This window comes from Caretta caretta, chromosome 7, assembly GCF_965140235.1.
Source record: "Caretta caretta isolate rCarCar2 chromosome 7, rCarCar1.hap1, whole genome shotgun sequence".
NCBI classification, from domain to species: domain Eukaryota; kingdom Metazoa; phylum Chordata; order Testudines; family Cheloniidae; genus Caretta; species Caretta caretta.
Window position 1 is genome coordinate 96,910,193 of NC_134212.1, and position 19,595 is coordinate 96,929,787.

The window sequence follows — 19,595 nt, forward strand, 5'->3', positions numbered from 1 at the left end:
ATTTCAAGCTAGGATTTTTCCTTTTCAGGAGCAGCATTTTGCTAAACTAGCTCATAAAATTCATTGGCTTCCACAGCTGAGAATCAGTTGACAACTGTGCTTCATACTGATTCAATATTTAAGTAATTGTGCATTAAAAGAAGTGCATTTTAATTATTTGTGAATATAAAGAGTGGAGGAATCTGACCTTTGCTTCTTTCTCCAAATAAGTCTCTCTGGATCTGTGTAATAGATGGCCTAATATGAACCTGGTTTATCCAGGAGCAGGTCACTGATTCTCCTCTAAAGTTGATCTTAGATCTCATCATTTCTCTTGGGGACTACACAGCACATACAGATGACTTTATAAGCTCTGAAAATAATTCATCTCACCAAGATCAGCAACTGTCCAACCATGCCAGAAAAACACAGGAGGCAATGAATGTGGTTTAATTAGGCTGCAACTCTATTCACTGAAAATAACTGGGAATACCTGGCAATATATTGTATGGTGCGGCTCATCATTATTTTCTTAATTGTTTCTACCTATTTGGAAGGGCTGCCATCAGCCCTCCCCCTTCTTAACCTGGTCCCAACCAGTCAGTTGCTGGGACCCCACTGCTCTCACCCCATGTGAACGTTAAGGAACCTTGAAAGGGGGCAGAGGCTGACTCCCCGCTATACCAAATGTTAGGAGCCCTGAACCCACTTTTTTCAACTTCATTAAAGGATGCTTTCTTCTAAATCCCTGTTCAGTGCATATTATCTTATAACCATACCCCTTCCATAACAAGTCTCTGCACTGGACATCTGTCACATTTTTTCATTACTAAGTTGTAGCATTTTAAACTAACAGCCCTGCCTACCCCACCAGGTCCCTAACCCACTGTGGGGAAGGTGAAAACCCCCCACCCTGCCTAGGTGCACTGTGACACTGAGGGGAAAATTCCTTCCCAGCCCCCAAGCACAAAGACAATTAGCATAATGCCCACAATGGATCATGAAGAGACCCAGTACTAGTCTGATTCCATAGGTGGGAGGGTGGGTGTTGCCAACGCAATCACAGTGAGAGGGCTTCTTTGGAATTGCCTGAGGTATAAATATCTCTTTCCCCTCCTCCAGTCACGTGGAAGGGCAGTGGCTCCCCACCTGGTCCAGCCACTTCTTGTTTCTCCCGGTTCTATTCAGGTAAACTTTTCCCCTCTTCTGCTCCACCACCAGTTGCAGAGGGAGCCCCATATGGGGGAAAACACTTCTTTTCTTTTGGCCTGCCAGACAAAGGACCCAGTGCATACAGTTGTGGGGATGATGTTTCCAGAGAGCTCAATAGTAAATCTACTATTTTGGCAGTTTCAGAAAAGAAGTTTGTGATATAAGCCATCCTGAGATATCTTGCTCATATAAACATTTTAGATGGTGGATTCTAACTGGAGCCAGATAAAAAGCAAAATGAGCTAAACCTACCTTTAATCATGAGTGACATAGAAACTATTTTCAACACCTTTCTAAAGCCACAACCATATCAAAACCAGGAATCAAGTTAGAAGCACCTGGGACTGCAACAACATCCAAAACACACCACCACCACCACCACCACCGAGACTCCTTTACCCATCAAGGACCACACATGAGGCTTAAAGTTTGTTCTAGATTGGTTGCTGCCAGTTGGGTATGGTTTAGATATGTTTAAATCATCTGTAAAATGCTAGAAACCTGTTTCTAACAACAAGAAATAGGCCTACTCTAGGGTGCAACTTCCCATTCAAATTAACCAGTAGGGAGTACGTGGCTGTGGTGCTGCCTGCACCTTCTCCCAGAGTAAAGAGTATAACCAATGTGACACTGCTCCCTAGCAGTCCAGGGAGCAAAAGAACGTAACTGGGGAGTGCAATTTAGATCTCTAAATAATCCTGATCCACCAGAAATATCATGGATAGCACTTTAAAAATACAGAATTCTCTTTAATTCAGATTTCAGAGTAGCAGCCGTGTTAGTCTGTATTCGCAAAAAGAAAAGGAGTACTTGTGGCACCTTAGAGACTAACCAATTTATTTGAGCATAAGCTTTTGTGAGCTACAGCTCACTTCATTGGATGAAGAGACCCAGTACTAGTCTGATTCCATAGGTGGGAGGGTGGTGTTGCCAACCCAATCACAGTGAGAGGGCTTCTTTGGAATAGCCTGAGGTATAAATACCTCTTTCCCCTCCTCCAGTCACGTGGAAGGGCAGTGGCAAGTCCTAGCTATCTCCGAGCATAAAACTAAACTCAAATAGAATGCATCAAACCAACTTTATACTCAGTTTCTCACATCTCATATAGGCTGTTTTAGAAAGGGGTAGTCTTTGAGGATAGTGTTTTCCAGCTGTACAATACAGTTTATGCACATATTCCACCCTCATCCCCTCCCCTCTGCTGATAAGTGATGAGAAAGGGCAGTTCAGAAACAATGTCCTGCCATATATGGCTCCCACTCAGTACACACTAACCCCATTCTCCCAAATCTCACCACAGTGTTACAGCTCATTAAATTCAACTGAAGGATGAGAACTGAGCAGTGCTACTAAATCTGCACAGTTTGTGTTTACCAGCAAGAACACTGCATGTAGTGTTGCTTACCACATAGTCCTGTAATATGGAAGCATTCTTGTTGGCAGCTTTGACAATTTATCTATTCATACCAAAGTGAAACAGTGGCTGCTTTAAAACTGTTGCTCCTTGTACTACTGGGAAAAAAGAGGAATATTAAAAACTATCACAGTGAAATTTCTGTTGCCATCAAAAGGTCGTTGATCCAAATACAAACAACCTAGTGTTAATGATTTAACTAAACATTTTTCACACAGATTACATGCTCATTCATTAATGTAAAATATTTTTCACATCATGAAAATAATGGCCATTTCCTTCCAAATGCCAATTACAATGAAATGTACACAAATCAAATACAGATTAGAAATTATCAGGTTTTTAATCTAATGAAATGCATTACAACACACACAAAAATAGAAAGGAAAAATGTTGCCATTGTTTGAAAGCTAGACACAGTTCTCTGGTCAATGAATCTAAATAGGAAAAACAGCATGGTAATGGTGAATATTTTCTTTATTATCCTATTTTCAAATGGGAAAGCAACCTACAGGATATGATAAACTGATTCCTACCCTTGCGAGCCCCACTAACATGCCCTTTTCCTAATGAAAATGTGCACAAGTCCATTTTTCAAAGGAAAACTGAGGAACAGATGTTATGACATTAGCATATTAGGTAGAACATAAGGACCTTAGTCAGATTCAGAGCCCCATTGGCTAAGCACTGTGTGAAATAAAATAAACTAACATCATGCATACTATAAAGGGGGAGAGGGAGAGAAGAAGAAAGTCTTACCACTTGCCAAATGTTATATATGAAATTTGTGGCAGAAGTAAAAAAAAAAACAAAAAAAACTGAGAAATTCCAAAAGCAAAAACAAAATAAAATTAGTAAGAGAATTAAGAGAATTAAGGTTGTTTAGATGACAGCCTATTACCTAATACATCATTTGTGAAACCCAAACGTTTAAAAGCAACTAAAAGAATGTTGGGTTTCAGAGTAACAGCCGTATTAATCTGTATTCTCAAAAAGAAAAGGAGTACTTGTGGCACCTTAGAGACTAACCAATTTATTTGAGCATGAGCTTTCGTGAGCTACAGCTCACTTCATCGGATGTAGCTCACAAAAGCTCATGCTCAAATAAATTGGTTAGTCTCTAAGGTGCCACAAGTACTCCTTTTCTTTTTTTAAAAGAATGTTAAGGATCTCTTAACTCGTCAATTGTTCACATAGCACACACTGACTTTTCCCACCACTTATAAAGAGATACATACACACACACACACAACACAATAAGCTTAACTCTGACCCTTAAATCAGTAATCTCAGAATAAACCAGCCACAAAACCCTTCTGGGAAAGCAACAAAGATTATATGTGTTCACCTTAATGCCATAGGCTGATTAACCTCATATGCAAGTCCTCAAGTATTTTTACCATTAAATTAACAGTACTATGGCCTTTTCCTACTAAACTACATATACAGCATTGTTCTCAAGGAACTTAAAATATAAGTTCTTTACCAAAAAATATACTGTCAATTGATATATATATTACACTAAATATTTACCATATTACAGGATATATATTTAAATAATATTTAGATGTCACAGACAAAATAATAAAAAAAAATACATTTTCTAACCCCAACAAAATTCATCATAATCAGTAAGCAGTAAAGTTGTATTGTTATTGTGGTTGCATTTCTCCATAATTGATTAAAACAATATATTTATTATGCAGGCATTGTAAGATGTATGATATCTTTAACTATTCATTGTCCTACTTTTAATTGCTTACATTTTTCAATTGCTGTTATTTAATTACCTTAACTGATTATTGAAAAAGTGGTTTTTGGGTTTTTTTTAATTTAAAGGCACCAGTCCTGCAAAATTTCTCTATGTGGGGGTAAGGCCAAATTCAGATCATACTATATATACACATAACAAAATAATGTTCGATAATATCTGTACTCATGTAATGTAAATGTATTAGAAACACAACAGATGCATATTTGGAACAACAACTTCCCTATTACAACTACTAATGCTTTAAATGTATAAAGTGTTTTGGTATGCAGCAAGATTATCTATTTAGGTAATTTCCATATATTAATGGGTTCTGGAATGGGTGGGGTTGAATTTTTTTTTTTTTTAAACAGTTTCAGCACTGGATCTAAATTGTTTGTCTGTGGGCAACTTGCCTGAAATTGTCCAGTTCGAGCTGTAATTCGTTCCACATCCCATATTTGCCTGGCTATACTGAAAAAAGGACAGGAGACATTTGACATAGGTTTAATCAGGCCACAACTTTATTATTTGATGTCTGGGACTACCCGGCAGATAAAAGTGTATAGTGCAGGTAAACCCATGTTCATTCAATAATTTCTGCCAGTTCCCCCTCTTTTTCCATCCAGGTCCCTGCAGCAAATCCATTGCCGGGACCTTACCAGCCACCTCCCTCATAGGAGGGTTAAGATGGGCTATAAGAATGGGGGCTGGCTCCCTGCCATACCAATCATAGGAGTCCCCAACCACCCCCTGTTTATTCCTTTAATGAACACCTCTTTTAAAGTCCTTTCCCAAGCCATTTATCCGCTCACTGTATACCTTTCCTATGGAGTACCTGCACTGGACTCCGCCCTATACTTAAATAATGAGTTGCAACATACGGCCTCTCCCCCTTCAGGCCATGCATGAACAGAGCCCTTCTTGAAGCCGCTGTGCAGAAAGCAAAAAAAACCCAACTGCACACAAGCCAATATGGTGGTAAGGGAAAAATTCCTTCCCAGCCCTCCTAAAAAAGGGGCAGCTAGTATAATGCCCACAGCAGGTCTTGACCAAACCTGGTATTTTAGCACCTAAAGGGGAGGGAGAGTGGGTCCTGCCTCAGCCTGCTCTGGGTAAAAGGAAGGTGTCATAAATATAAAGGGAAGGGTAAACCCCTTTAAAATCCCTCCTGGCCAGAGGAAAAATCCTCTCACCTGTAAAGGGTTAAGAAGCTAAAGGTAACCTCGCTGGCACCTGACCAAAATGACCAATGAGGAGACAAGATACTTTCAAAAGCTGGGAGGAGGGAGAAAAACAAAGGGTCTGTGTCTGTTGGTATGCTGGTTTGGCCGGGGATAGACCAGGAATGGAGTCTTAGAACTTTTAGTAAGTAATCTAGCTAGGTATGTGTTAGATTATGATTTCTTTAAATGGCTGAGAAAAGAATTGTGCTGAATAGAATGACTATTTCTGTCTGTGTGTCTTTTTTGTAACTTAAGGTTTTGCCTGGAGGGATTCTCTATGTTTTGAATCTAATTACCCTGTAAGGTATCTACCATCCTGATTTTACAGAGGTAATTCCTTTACTTCTACTTACTTCTATTTGTATTAAAAGTCTTCTTGTAAGAAAACTGAATGCTTTTTCATTGTTCTCAGATCCAAGGGTTTGGGTCTGTGGTCACCTATGCAAATTGGTGAGGATTTTTACCAAACCTTTCCCAGGAAGCGGGGTGCAAGGGTTGGGAGGATTCTGAGGGGAAAGACGTGTCCAAACTACGTTTCCCAGTAAACCCAGTTAGAGTTTGGTGGTGGCAGTAGATATTCCAAGGACAAAGGATAAAATTAATTTGTACCTTGGGGAAGTTTTAACCTAAGCTGGTAAAAGTAAACTTAGGAGGTTTTCATGCAGGTCCCCACATCTGTACCCTAGAGTTCAGAGTAGGGGAGGAACCTTGACAGAAGGCTTCCCTTTTAAAACCTTCACTCCCAGGAGATGAGTCAGCCACCATGTGATCCTTTTGCAGCAGCTTTCATCTCCCCCCACCAGCTATAAAGCAGTTCCCTTCATTCGGCCAGCCAGCAAAATATTCCCTCCCCCTCCAACGCCCACTTAAATGAGTGCTGTGGTCATTCTTGTATTTTATTTAGATACAACTTCACTGTTTCTTTCATGAGCTGTACCAGTGTGATGAATTTAGTGACTACTGTTTCTTTGGTGCTCTGAAGGTTGGGGTGGGAGCATCCCTCTTGTTCTTATAATGTTAGCAATTTTTAATGCATATGACCTGTCACAGACATACTCAGCTACATGATGTTACACAGAGAAGTCTGGCTATTATGTTCAAGTTAAAATGCTAGGACAATGATTAGAGGCTGATATACAGGAGAATAATATCCGTGATTATGTCAAGTTTTTGAACAGGTGGTATTTCTTCACTTTGTATATTCTGAGTTCAATAATTTGTTGCCAGAAAAAAATAACTTTGAAAATAGTTAATATTTATATTGTGCAAGTGCCCAGAGGTCCAAATCAAGACTGGAGCCCCACTGTGTTAGGCATCTAGACCCCCAAACCTGCAACCTACAAGGATTCACTTGCATACAGTCATTTATAGCACTAGAGCCACAGACCTAGATATAGTCCATGCCCGAAAGAGCTTGGGGTGAAATCCTGACCCTCTAGAAGTAAATGAGAGCTTTTTCAGCCAAAATTTCACCCTTGAAATCTAAGATGTTTGTATTACAGATGTTGCAATTAACAGTTTTAAAGAATCAAATACAAAATAGCACTTGAAACTAAACTTCATCTAAAACAAGATTTGTTTAAAAAAAATTATCCAAACTACTCTAGTTTGGAAACAGGGGAAGGAAGACAATTTTAACTAGCAAATGTTCTGGCCTGTGAGCATTATGCTCAAACACAGACTATATGTTACTGATTCTACCCAAAATTTACCTTCCCAACAAGTTTGCACATCCTTACTTAGGAAATATATTCATGAAACATATATTTAAGGAGCCATATAAGATTTATAGGCTACCACAGTGTGAGCTCTTGCCAGTAAAGAATATTACTTTCAGAGGAATGTGGAATATAATGAGCATGTTTATTGTTGTAATCCTTTTTTTTCTTCTGACTTATTCAAATGTGGTTTAGATGACTCCCACTGGACAAAATGTTCTTCAATAATTAGTGCACTGTAGTGATTTTATGAAAGTATTAGAATTTCACACTTTTTCCAATAGCAAAAGGTCTGTCTCATCTTGAGAGAAAAAATAACCTGGCACATCTTGATGCCCCTGGCATTCATAAACATTCACTGTGCAACCCAGAAAACAGATAGCTACTGTAGTAAGATTCTTGGTCCATCTGATCTATTTTTGCCTCAACTTTAAAATCTGTTCCCAAAAATACAAAGCATTTTTTCTAATGGATTTGGATTTCAATGGTCCCTTTCTTCTTTTAAACATAAAAATCACCCAGCAGAAGGACATTTCCCTGCAAACAATCTGCTATCCAGGCCCACCCTCTCACCGATGTCCTTTGGAGCGGTTCCCAAACTATCCCCAAAGCACCAGCGTTTCAACAACTCGAATGGCAATTTATTTTTAATTGTTTGAGATCTTACAGGCTTCTATCTGAAAACAAAGCATGCACATACATCACATTCTATGGCTATGATTCAAGTCCTTCTGAAAATAACTGACATATTGTAACAATACCATTTTACGTAAAACAGTGTAGCGCTCATGGGGCACTCAGCAATATACCTAATCATAGGCAGGTTCATTTCCTAACCATCTAATAGATTATTTTAGGGATTTAATGACAGTTACATAAATGTAATCTTTAAAAAGATAGTTTTAGCTAGTAGATGCATTAACAACAGTTTAAATCTAGAGCTGATGGAAGAAAAGATCCAAGGATTGGAGATGCAGGTGGAAAGTCTGGTTGAGTTTAGAAGGGGATTCGAGCGGATTATGAAGCAAAGACATGAGGCGGATGAAGGGAAAAGCTCAGACTTGCAGATGGAAGCAGGACCGAAGAACTCTGAAGGGAAACTGCTGGGTGAAGAAAATGGACAGTGGAAGCATGTGACTAAGAGAACCAGGCAGAGGAAAAGATGGGCTAATGAAGGAGAAATAGAGCTCAAGAACAGGTTTGCAGAGTTGGAAAATGAAAAAGGGGCTCAGCTGAAGGTGGAAGGGCAAGAAAGAAGAGAAGAGCAGCTTATCCTATAGGAAGAGGGGAAGAGTCAATGGAGACTACACCAAATATGAGTCCCAGGAGGATACAGGATGGGTTGAAGAGGATTACAAGGAAGAATAGGAATGGAAAGAACTTGCAGCCAGAGGGAACAGGTGATAGACCAGAGAATTGCACCATCACCAGGAAAAGGCAGGTCTACGTGATTGGGCACTCCTTACTGAGAAGAATGGACAGGCCTGTAACCATAGCTAATCCAGAGAATAGAAGGGTGTGCTGTCTTCCAGGTGCTAAGATATGGGATGTGGACCTGAGGTTGAAGAGGATCCTAAAGGGAGCGGGAAAGAATCCACTGCTCGTCCTTCATGTGGGAACAAACGATACCAGTAGATTCTCACTGGAACGTATCAAGGGAGACTATGCCAGACTGGGGAAGACGCTTAAGGAAATCGAGGCTCAGGTGATCTTCAGTGGGATTCTGCCTGTTCCTCGAGAAGGGCAACAAAGGTGTGACAAGATTCTGACTATCAACAGATGGCCCAGGCAGTGGTGCTATAAGGAGGGCTTTGGGATGTATGGCCACTGGGAGGCATTCATGGACAGAGGACAGTTCTCTCAGGATGGACTTCATCTGAGTAGGGAAGAAAATAGAATTCTAGGATGGAGGCTGGCACAACTGATTAAGAGAGCTTTAAACTAGGAATTTGGGGGAGATGATTGGGAGATGTCCAGGTAATCTCCACGCTGGATTTTAACATTGAGAGGGAAGAAAACAAACAGCTGTGGGTTGAGAATGAATACTGGAGAACAACAGGAGAATGGACATAAGGAGAAAGGGCAATGTGGATACCAGTCTAATGGGTCATACTGGCTGTAGAATGTCCATGCCTAATTGGGTAAAGAATGTGAGCGAGGCCTAACAGCAAAAACTAAGATGTTTGTACACCAATGCGAGGAGCCTAGGTAACAAAATGAAGGCACTAGAGCTACTGGTGCAGGAAGTGCAATCAGATATTATAGGGATAACAGAAACATGGTGGAATAGTAGTCATGACTGGACTACAGATATTGAAGAGTATGTGCTGTTTAGGAATGACAGAAATAAAGGTAAAGGTGGTGGAGTAGCATTGTATATCAATGATGAGGTAAACTGCAAAGAAATAAGAAGTGATGGAACGGATAAGACAAAGTCTGTCTGGGCAAAAATCACACTGGGGAAGAAAACTACTAGAGCCTCCCCTGTGATCGTGCTTGGGGTGTGCTATAGACCGCCGGGATATAATTTGGATATGGATAGAGCCCTTTTTAATGTTTTTAATGAAGTAAATACTAATGGCAACTGCGTGATCATGGGAGATTTTAACTTCCCAGATATAGACTGGAGGACAAGTGCAAGTAATAATGATAGGGCTCAGATTTTCCTAGATGCGATAGCTGATGGATTCCTTCATCAAGTAGTTGCTGAACCGACAAGAGGGGATGCCATTTTAGATTTGGTTTTGGTGAGTAGTGAGGACCTCATAGAAGAGATGGTTGTAGGGGACAACCTTGGTTCAAGTGATCATGAGCTAATTCAGTTCAAAATGAAGGGAAGGATAAAAATAAATCTACGACTAGGGTTTTTGATTTCAAAAGGGCTGACTTTCAAAAATTAAGGAAATTAGTTAGGGAAGTGGATTGGACTGAAGAATTTATGAAACTAAAGGCAGAGGAGGCCTGGGATTACTTCAAGTCAAAGCTGCAGAAGCTATCAGAAGCCTGCATCCCAAGAAAGGGGAAAAAATTCAGAGGCAGGAGTTGTAGACCAAGCTGGATGAGCAAGCATCTCAGAGCGGTGATTAAGAAAAAGCAGGGAGTGGAAGATGGGAGGGATCAGAAAGGAAAGCTACCTTATTGAGGTCAGAACATGTAGGGATACAGTGAGAAAGGCCAAAAGCCATGTAGAGTTGTACCTTGCAAAGGGAATTAAAACCAACAGTAAAAGGTTCTATAGCCACATAAATAAGAAGAAAACAAAGAAAGAAGAAGTGGGACCGCTAAACACTGAGGATGGAATGGAGGTTAAGGATAATCTAGGCATGGCCCAATATCTAAACAAATACTTTGCCTCAGTCTTTAATAAGGCTAAAGAGGATCTTAGGGATAATGGTAGCATGACAAATGGGAATGAGGATATGGATGTAGATATTACCATATCTGAGGTAGAAGCGAAACTCGAACAGCTTAATGCGACTAAATCGAGGGGCCCAGGTAATCTTCATCCAAGAATATTAAAGGAATTCGCACATGAAATTGCAAGCCCATTAGCAAGAATTTTAATGAATCTGTAAACTCAGGGGTTGTACCATATGACTGGAGAATTGCTAATATAGTTCCTATTTTTAAGAAAGGGGGAAAAAGTGATCCGGGTAAATACAGGCCTGTTAGGTTTCAGAGGAACAGCCGTGTTAGTCTGTATTCGCAAAAAGAAAAGGAGTACTTGTGGCACCTTAGAGACTAACCAATTTATTTGAGCATGAGCTTTCGTGAGCTACAGCTCACTTCATCAGATGTTTACCGTGGAAACTGCAGCAGACTTTATATACACACAGAGAATATGAAACAATACCTCCTCCCACCCCACTGTCCTGCTGGTAATAGCTTATCTAAAGTGATCAACAGGTGGGTCATTTCCAGCACAAATCCAGGTTTTCTCACCCTCCACCCCCCACACAAATTCACTCTCCTGCTGTTAGTTTGACATCAGGCCTGTTAGTTTGACATCAGTATTATGCAAGGTCTTGGAAAAAAATTTGAAGGAGAAAGTAGATCATGCCAAACCAACCTGATCTCTGTCTTTGATAAAGTAACAGATTTTTTAGACAAAGGAAACACAGTGGATCTAATTTACCTGGATTTCAGTAAGGCATTTGATACAGTGCCACATGGGGAATTATTAGTTAAATTGGAAAAGATGGGGATCAATATGAAAATTGAAAGGTGGATAAGGAATTGGTTAAAGGGGAGACTACAGCGGGTCATACTGAAAGGTGAATTGCCAGGCTGGAGGGAGGTTACCAGTGGAGTTCCTCAGGGATCGGTTTTGAGACCAATCTTATTTAATCTTTTTATTACTGACCTCGGCACAAAAAGTGGGAGTATGCTAATAAAGTTTGCGGATGATACAAAGCTGGGAAGTATTGCCAATTTAGAGAAGGACTGGGATATCATACAGGAAGATCTGGATGACCTTGTAAACTGGAGTAATAGTAATAGGATGAAATTTAATAGTGAGAAGTGTAAGGTCATGCATTTAGGGGTTAATAACAAGAATTTTAGTTATAGGCTGGGGATGCATCAATTAGAAGCAACAGAGGAGGAGAAGGATCTTGGAGTATTGGTTGACCACAGGATGACTATGAGCCGCCAACGTGATATGGCTGTGAAAAAAGCTAATGTGGTCTTGGGATGCATCAGGCGAGGTATTTCCAGTAGAGATAAGGAGGTGTTAGTACCGTTATACAAGGCACTGGTGAGACCTCACCTGGAATACTGTGTGCAGTTCTGGTTTCCCATGTTTAAGAAGGATGAATTCAAACTGGAACAGGTACAGAGAAGGGCTACTAGGATGATCCAAGGAATGGAAAACCCATCTTATGAAAGGAAGTTTAGACTTGAAATTAGACAAAGGTTTCTAACCATCAGAGGAGTGAAGTTCTGGAACAGCCTTCGAAGGGAAGCAGTGGGGGCAAAAGATCTATCTGGCTTTAAGATTAAACTCGATAAGTTTATGGAGGAGATGGTATGATGGGATAACGTGATTTTGGCAATTAAATGATTGTTTACTATTCATGGTAAATAGGCCCAATGGCCTGTGATGGAATGTTAGATGGGGTGGGATCTGAGTTACTACAGAGAATTCTTTCCTGGGTTTCTGGCTGGTGAGTCTTGCCCACATACTCAGGGTTTAGCTGATCACCACATTTGGGGTCAGGAAGGAATTTTCCTCCAGGGCAGATTGGAAGAGCCCCTGGGGGTTTTTCGCCTTCCTCTGCAGCATGGGGCTCGGGTCACTTGCTGGAGGATTCACTGCACCTTGAAGTCTTTAAACCATGATTTGAGGACTTCAATAGCTCAGACATAGGTGAGAGGTTTATTGCAGGAGTGGGTGGGTGAGATTCTGTGGCCTGCCTTGTGCAGGAGGTCAGACTAGATGATCGTAATGGTCCCCTCTGACCTTAATATCTATAATCTGTGAAACTGTGTTTAACTTGTGTAAGTAAATTACAGAATTAAGCTAAATAGCATAAAGTAAGGATTCAACTGGTTTAAGTTTGTATATTAAAATAGGTGTCAAAGGTGGAGCACCTAGCATACGGGGCAACCCTTCACCTCCACGTCCTACAAACATATTTCGTTACCAGTTTTCTAAACCATTCCCATTTATTTCATGGGTCAAATGGCTCAAATGTAACAATGTAAACTTGGTGACAACTGATTTTGCAATTTAGATCCAGTCCTCTTCCCTCCCAGCCCCCATATTTAAAAGTTGGCATGTGTTTCACGGACAATATAGATATCACATGTATTAAATTAAGACTTGGGCCTTCAGAAAACTTTGCAAAAGGTTATGTTTGTAATCTTCAGTGTTTATTTTACTATGAAACGAACACATTCAGCAATAAGTCAGATTTATTGTGAAAATAAACACATTAGGGCATTATAAATAGCTGTTAGAAAAGTTCCGTATGGTATGCCAAAAGTTGAAAATGATTGGTTCGTGAACTTTTCCACTCCTGCTCTAAAGCCTGGAAAAAGTGTTTATTTTTGGCTAGTTATGAAGAAATGAGGATTATATTTCATCTGCAGCCTCCATTAAAGTAACAGGATTTTGAAAACTTTCCCCAAACTTTTAGGGAATGCATATTAAAAAAAATGGTTCACAACAGATATTTTTTAATATGTTTAATGAAAGTGCAGAGAGGAGTGTTACTTTAAATGTAAATTTACAAAATGAGTTTCTCAGTTCACCCCATTATATCACCTAAAAAGAAAACAAATAGATCAATCTTCCAAAGTTACCGAGAGACTCTCCAGGGATCTAGCCAACCCTACCTAATACATATCACTGCTGCAGCAACAGGGTTGATATGCATTTCAGCTACAGAACTGCCCCATATCTCACCAAAGAGGACACTTTATCCCTGGCCTCTAACTGAAGCATATAGATGAGGGACTTACCACAGCGATGACCAATTTTAAAAAATAACCTAGAGTGATTATTTAAAAAAAAAAAGAGCATAGCTGTCATTTGGTTTGTCAGATGAATGCCTAAAAATGTTATTTGTTGTGGTATAAGGCTTAGCCTTGGTATGAGCAGGTAAGTAGTACTGTGAGGCATAGAGAACTATGAATGTGAGACTTGGGGGGAAAGTGCAGAGATCTTCTGTTGTAAAAAATTACATCTGCTCTGAAGTTTAACTTTCTGTGCCTGATATGTTTCATTCGGGGCAAAACTTCCTGTTCACAGGCACGGAGGATAGTAAAACCAGCAGAGTTTTACAGTGCAGGAAGAAGAAAAGGAGTACTTGTGGCACCTTAGAGACTAACAAATTTATTTGAGCATAAGCTTTCGGGAGCTACAGCTCACTTCATCGGATGCACGCAGTGGAAAATACAGTGGGGAGATTTTATATACACAGAGAACATGAAATAATGGGTGTTTCCATACACACTGTAACAAGAGTGATCAGGTAAGGTGAGCTATTACCACAGGAGAGAAAAACAAACAAAAAAAATAATCCCAACCTTTTATAGTGATAATCAAGGTGGGCCATTTCCAGCAGTTGACAAGAACGTGTGAGGAACAGTGGGGGGGAGGGGAATAAACATGGGGAAATAGTTCTACTTTACGTAATGACACATCCACTCCCAGTCTTTACTCAAGCCTAAGTTAATGGTGTCCAGTTTGCCATTAACCATGTTTATTCCCCTTCCCGCCCCCTCCCACACTGTTCTTCACACGTTCTTGTTGACTGCTGGAAATGGCCCACCTTGATTATCACTATGCAGCCAATGACCTCAGCTACATCTTAGCATAATTCAGGTTTAAGTGCAGATCCCTTTCTGAACACACAGAACAAACATGTTCCATCCAAGTAAGAAAAACAATAGATAAGCAATCATGCAAAACAAAAATTTTGTTCTCTTCTGGAGGTCTGCTGGTTTAATCACCAGAATCCTGAGCCAGGCCTTGCATTAGACAGTTGAAAATAGATCTCTCTCTATAAAACAGGGTTATATACATTATTTCCATATGCTTGGATAACTTCTGTTTCAACTTCCTGTTTATACTGCTTCATCTAGAAAATTCTATGAACCAAAATCAGCACTCTCTTATTTGAGGTCTTAAAAATCAGTGCAGAATCTGACCCTTTATTATTACTGATGTCATCATGTCCTATCAATAATGAAATGATTTTCCAAGTTGTCCTGCCTGCTGGATTATGGCAAGTCTCAGGAACTCTACAGGGGCACTCCTTAAAAAACTGAATAGATCTAGAAAAAAATGAATACACTTTTTAAAAATACTGTATACAGTGTCAAATATGTATGAAGTAAATCTGTGGACAAGTTATTTATTACTTTTACCTGCCTGCTTACCTGATTTATATGTGCAAAGTCTTATCATTTTAGGAAAAATTAAATGGAAAAGTCAGTACAAAATTGATTTATTTATTGGCAATTATCTGCTAGACAGAATAGTTACAAAAGCCAAGTTATTGTACCCTATTGGTTTGAAGTCTAGCTTGCTATCATTGTATCCATATAGCAGCAGAGAAAGTATTTTAAGGTAAAATATTGAACTATGTATAAGTTATGACAGACTATCTTACAATGGAGAAATCTCATCCCCCTTTTCCAGGTATTTCCCAATTCCTAGAAGAGAAAAAGAGTTGAGCTATCTTTACTTTCATTGGCAAGTACATATGTTTTTCTTATATTCTGAATTACTGTTAGTTTAAAAACAACAATTTGGTACTGTGAAATTTCTTCTTGATTTGTACACGTTGGAACAGCGAAAAAATTAAGGGTAATATACAAGAAAGATCAATGAGAGAAGGTATTAGACTATTGTGGTCCACTGAAAAGAATTTAACATGGTAACAAATATAAAAAGTATAACTAATATCGACATTTAGGATCCTCATGTGTCCCTGAAAACCAGAAACATCTCTGTTTCCAGGGCCTGTTGGTTTAAAAGGTTGTTTTGTCCTGGTTTTTGTATACTCCTGCAGACTGAAGGAACCATCAATCAGCTGAGCATCTACATGGGAGGGTGTATTACTTTTGTGTCAATAGGCCTTTGAGAGTGAGGGGAAACATGTAAAGAGGAAACCATACAGAAACCGTGAAAAATCATACAGCACACGCAACTTAAAAATAAATCACCCACACGAGTATATAGGTATAGGGGATAGAGTATGCATCGATACACATGGAGATAAGGAATACTCATTCCGCTTTTAAGAGCAGATTAATGAAATGATAATAGATAGTCAAATAATATTTCCATTTCCCAGGTAGGAAAACAAAGACAGAGAGAGGGGAAGTGATTTGCCGGAGGAAGAGCATGTCAGAGAACAGATTTAAGGAACCAATCTTACATGTTTAGCTAGAAAGATGCTTGAAGAGGCTCTGTGCAACCGTTCTACAAACACACGAATCATGTATACACTAAGAACAGAGAAGACTTATTTAGTGTTGTATACCAGGGTATAACTAGAAGTACTGAAATTGAATTCAGAAAAGGCAAAATTTAGGCTGAAAAAAAATCAGAGAAAGCCTGTCAATGAGATGCATCAGGCCTGTGGCATAACTCTCAAAGTAAGTGGAGGGAAAAAAAACTGTGGCAGAGTGCTAGCAGTAGCACCCTGGTCACAGGTTGCTGCAACATGGCGTCGGCTGTAGGCTCACACAGGAAAAATTAACCACTTTCCAGTGGGGGATGATGAGCATGTGGGTGGTAATTACTAAGCTATTGATACAATTGGCAGTAATTGGGAGGATAAAAGTGGGAGGAACAGAAGGGAGGAGCTCAGAGGGTGAGCTGTGCAGAAAGCACCTTCTGAACTATGCATGTGTTTTGTTGGGTTTGCAAAAGAACCGTGGAATAAAAAAGGCACACCTGGTGAAAGAGAATCGGCTTGGGTGTGTTTTTGACCATGAGGTGACAGAAGCAGGCAATGCAGTGCAGCATAGCTAAGGGAGGACCTTGTGACAAAGCCTATTTGAACTAGACTGGACAAAGCAAATGTGCCGTAAAGAACAATCTTTCATTGGCAGGGAGATGGACTGGGTGAAATAGTTCTTCTCTATCTCTAACTTCTGTATTTTTATCATGGGGCTTTCTTCCAATATCAAGCACACACTAATGTGCCTCTTTAAAGGAGAAAAAGGAAGGCAGCTACAGAGTTTGTACACACGTGCACAACAGGTGCTTTTCCAAGATGCACACATATGAGTTGCCACCTAGAGCCTGATCGGATGGTGGCTCAGTGATGGATGACCCAAAGGAAGCACTGGAACCAAGGACTGCCCTATGCCAGTGTCATAAATATAAAGGGAAGGTTAACCGCCTTTCTGCATACAGTGCTATAAAATCCCTCCTGGCCAGAGGCAAAGTCCTTTAACCTGTAACGGGTTAAGAAGCTAAGATAACCTCGCTGGCACCTGACCAAAATGACCAACGAGGAGACAAGATACTTTCAAAGCTGGAGGGGGGGGGGAAACAAAGGGCCTGTCTGTCTGTGATGCTTTTGCCGGGACCAGAGCAGGAATGCAGGTCAGAACTCCTGTAAAGAGTTAGTAAGCAATCTAGTTAGATATGTGTTAGATTCTGTTTTGTTTAAATGGCTGATAAAATAAGTTGTGCTGAATGGGATGTATATTCCTGTTTTTGTGTCTTTTTGTAACTTAAGGTTTTGCCTAGAAGGATTCTCTTTGTTTTGAATCTGACTACACTGTAAGGTATTTCCCTTCCTGATTTTACAGAGGTTTTTCTTTTCCTTTTTCTTTAATTAAAATTCTCTTTTAAGAACCTGATTGCTTTTTCATTGTTCTTAAGATCCAAGGGTTTGGGTCTGTGTTCACCTATGCAAAGTGGTGAGGATTTTTATCAAGCCTTCCCCAGGAAAGGGGGTGTAGTGCTTGGGGGGATTTTTTTTTTGGGGGGGGGAAGAGACGTTTCCAAGTGGGCGGGGGATTTTTTTTTTTGTGGGGCGGGGGAAGAGACGTTTCCAAGTGGGCACTTCCCCTGTTATTCTTTGTGTAACACTTTGGTGGTGGCAGCTTTTAACCTAAGCTGGTAAGAATAAGCTTAGGGGGTCTTTCATGCAGGTCCCCACATCTGTACCCTAGAGTTCAGAGTGGGGAAGGAACCTTGACAGCCACCATATGTTATCTTGCTTTACCTCTCTTCAAAGTGCCTCCATCTGAATCTTGACCACAGCAGAAGACCAACTCCAGGTACAGGAGAAGTGGGCATCACATACCTGTTGACACCTTTGAATGTCACTTCTGTTCTACAGAAAATTTCTTGGCCTGGTACGCCTCTATACAAGAGCCTCTGCTCTTCCATCCAGCCTGGTTATTAATCCTCTACAGTGAGCCATTTCAACAGCTCAAGATGTCTTGCACAAGCTAGCCCAAGATAGTTGCTGCCTCAGAGGCCATGAAAGGCTGCAGCCTCTACCACACAGTCACTAAAAGAGTGGATGGTTGACACTTCCCAATTCCAGGCCTGACCATCACAAGAACATGAACTCCTGCAGAGTGATTTGAACACTCTTTTGAGGTGGATCCAGCTGTCCATTATGAACTCAGACCCCTACACATGAGGGGGAACTAGTGACCTCTGCTCCAAGGATCCAATCTCTCATCAGATCTCATCTGTCATCAGATAAGAAAAACCTAAGAGGAGTTGAGGGCAAACATAAATACAGACTGTGTTGACATGCCAAATTTGAAGAAGATATGTCCAGGCCTTAGCGCCTGAGAAAATAACTCCATCATCCAGCACACTTTGGAGGCAGAAAACGAAATAGCCAACGTCTTCTTCAGAGACTTAACCTAAAGATGTCCCGCAAGTTGTCTCACATCAGAGGACCTCTGGAGCTAGATTTGTTTGTCAGGCCACAGAGCAACAGACTGAAATTCTACACAAGAATCCCATGCAATACAGCAGCAGGCAAGGTTGCTCTTTTCATCCTGTAGCATGGCCCCAATGTCTATTCCTGTTTCGTCATCTTGAAAGCCCAATATTCCAAAAGATACTGGAAAGGAAATGAAGGATTGCCCCCACTGGCCACCAAGAGCCAGAATTCTGTACAAATATGGTATGTGTGATATGGTGTGATATGCAGCTTGGTCACACCTCCCCACCTGAAAAAGAAACCAACAAAATCCTGTGGGTGCTAGGACCCAGCATGAGTGCAGGCAAGGGATGGGAAAAACAACTTGCTTGCCCCCTTCTCCTCTTGTTGCCACTTCCAGTCAGCCCTGCTCCATCCCTTTTAATCACCAACTTCTCACTAATTGCCCAATAAGCTACTTGTATCTCGCCTGTCAGGAACAGTGCTATGAGGGCCAGATCAACTCCTCCCAATCTGCTGCCTTTGCCACCCTCTCAAATGTTCGGAGGAAGACCTTGGGTCATCTTCTGGTCCAAGATTCACCAGCCTCAGAGCCAACTGGCCCCCAGCCCCATCAACAACTGTGTTACTGGGTGTGGCTCAGTCTAACTGTTCCTGTATCCATGCCTGTTTGGAGTAGACTTCTTGCCACATCTGTTGTGCAGCAAACTGAGCCTCCTGCTATTTCTGTTAATTTTCTGTAAATTGCATCAGCAGGGCCTGGGTCTGCTGCTGCTTCTCTTGTTGCTACTGCTGCTGCATAGGGATCACCCTTTGCTGCTGTTCTGCACCTAACAGGCAGATCACCTCCTCCCTCTTTCCCCTTATTCTAGGAGTAGGCCAGAGGCCTGCTTCTGGTACCACATATCATCTGGCCAG

At 40.7% G+C, this 19,595-nt stretch overlaps 1 protein-coding gene across 1 annotated transcript in view; it reads right to left on the reverse strand.

Moving 5' to 3' along the window:
- The window catches only part of ADGRA1 (adhesion G protein-coupled receptor A1), a 467,766-nt gene that overhangs the window by 302,383 nt on the left and 145,788 nt on the right, over nucleotides 1–19,595 (reverse strand). The window lies entirely within an intron of this gene.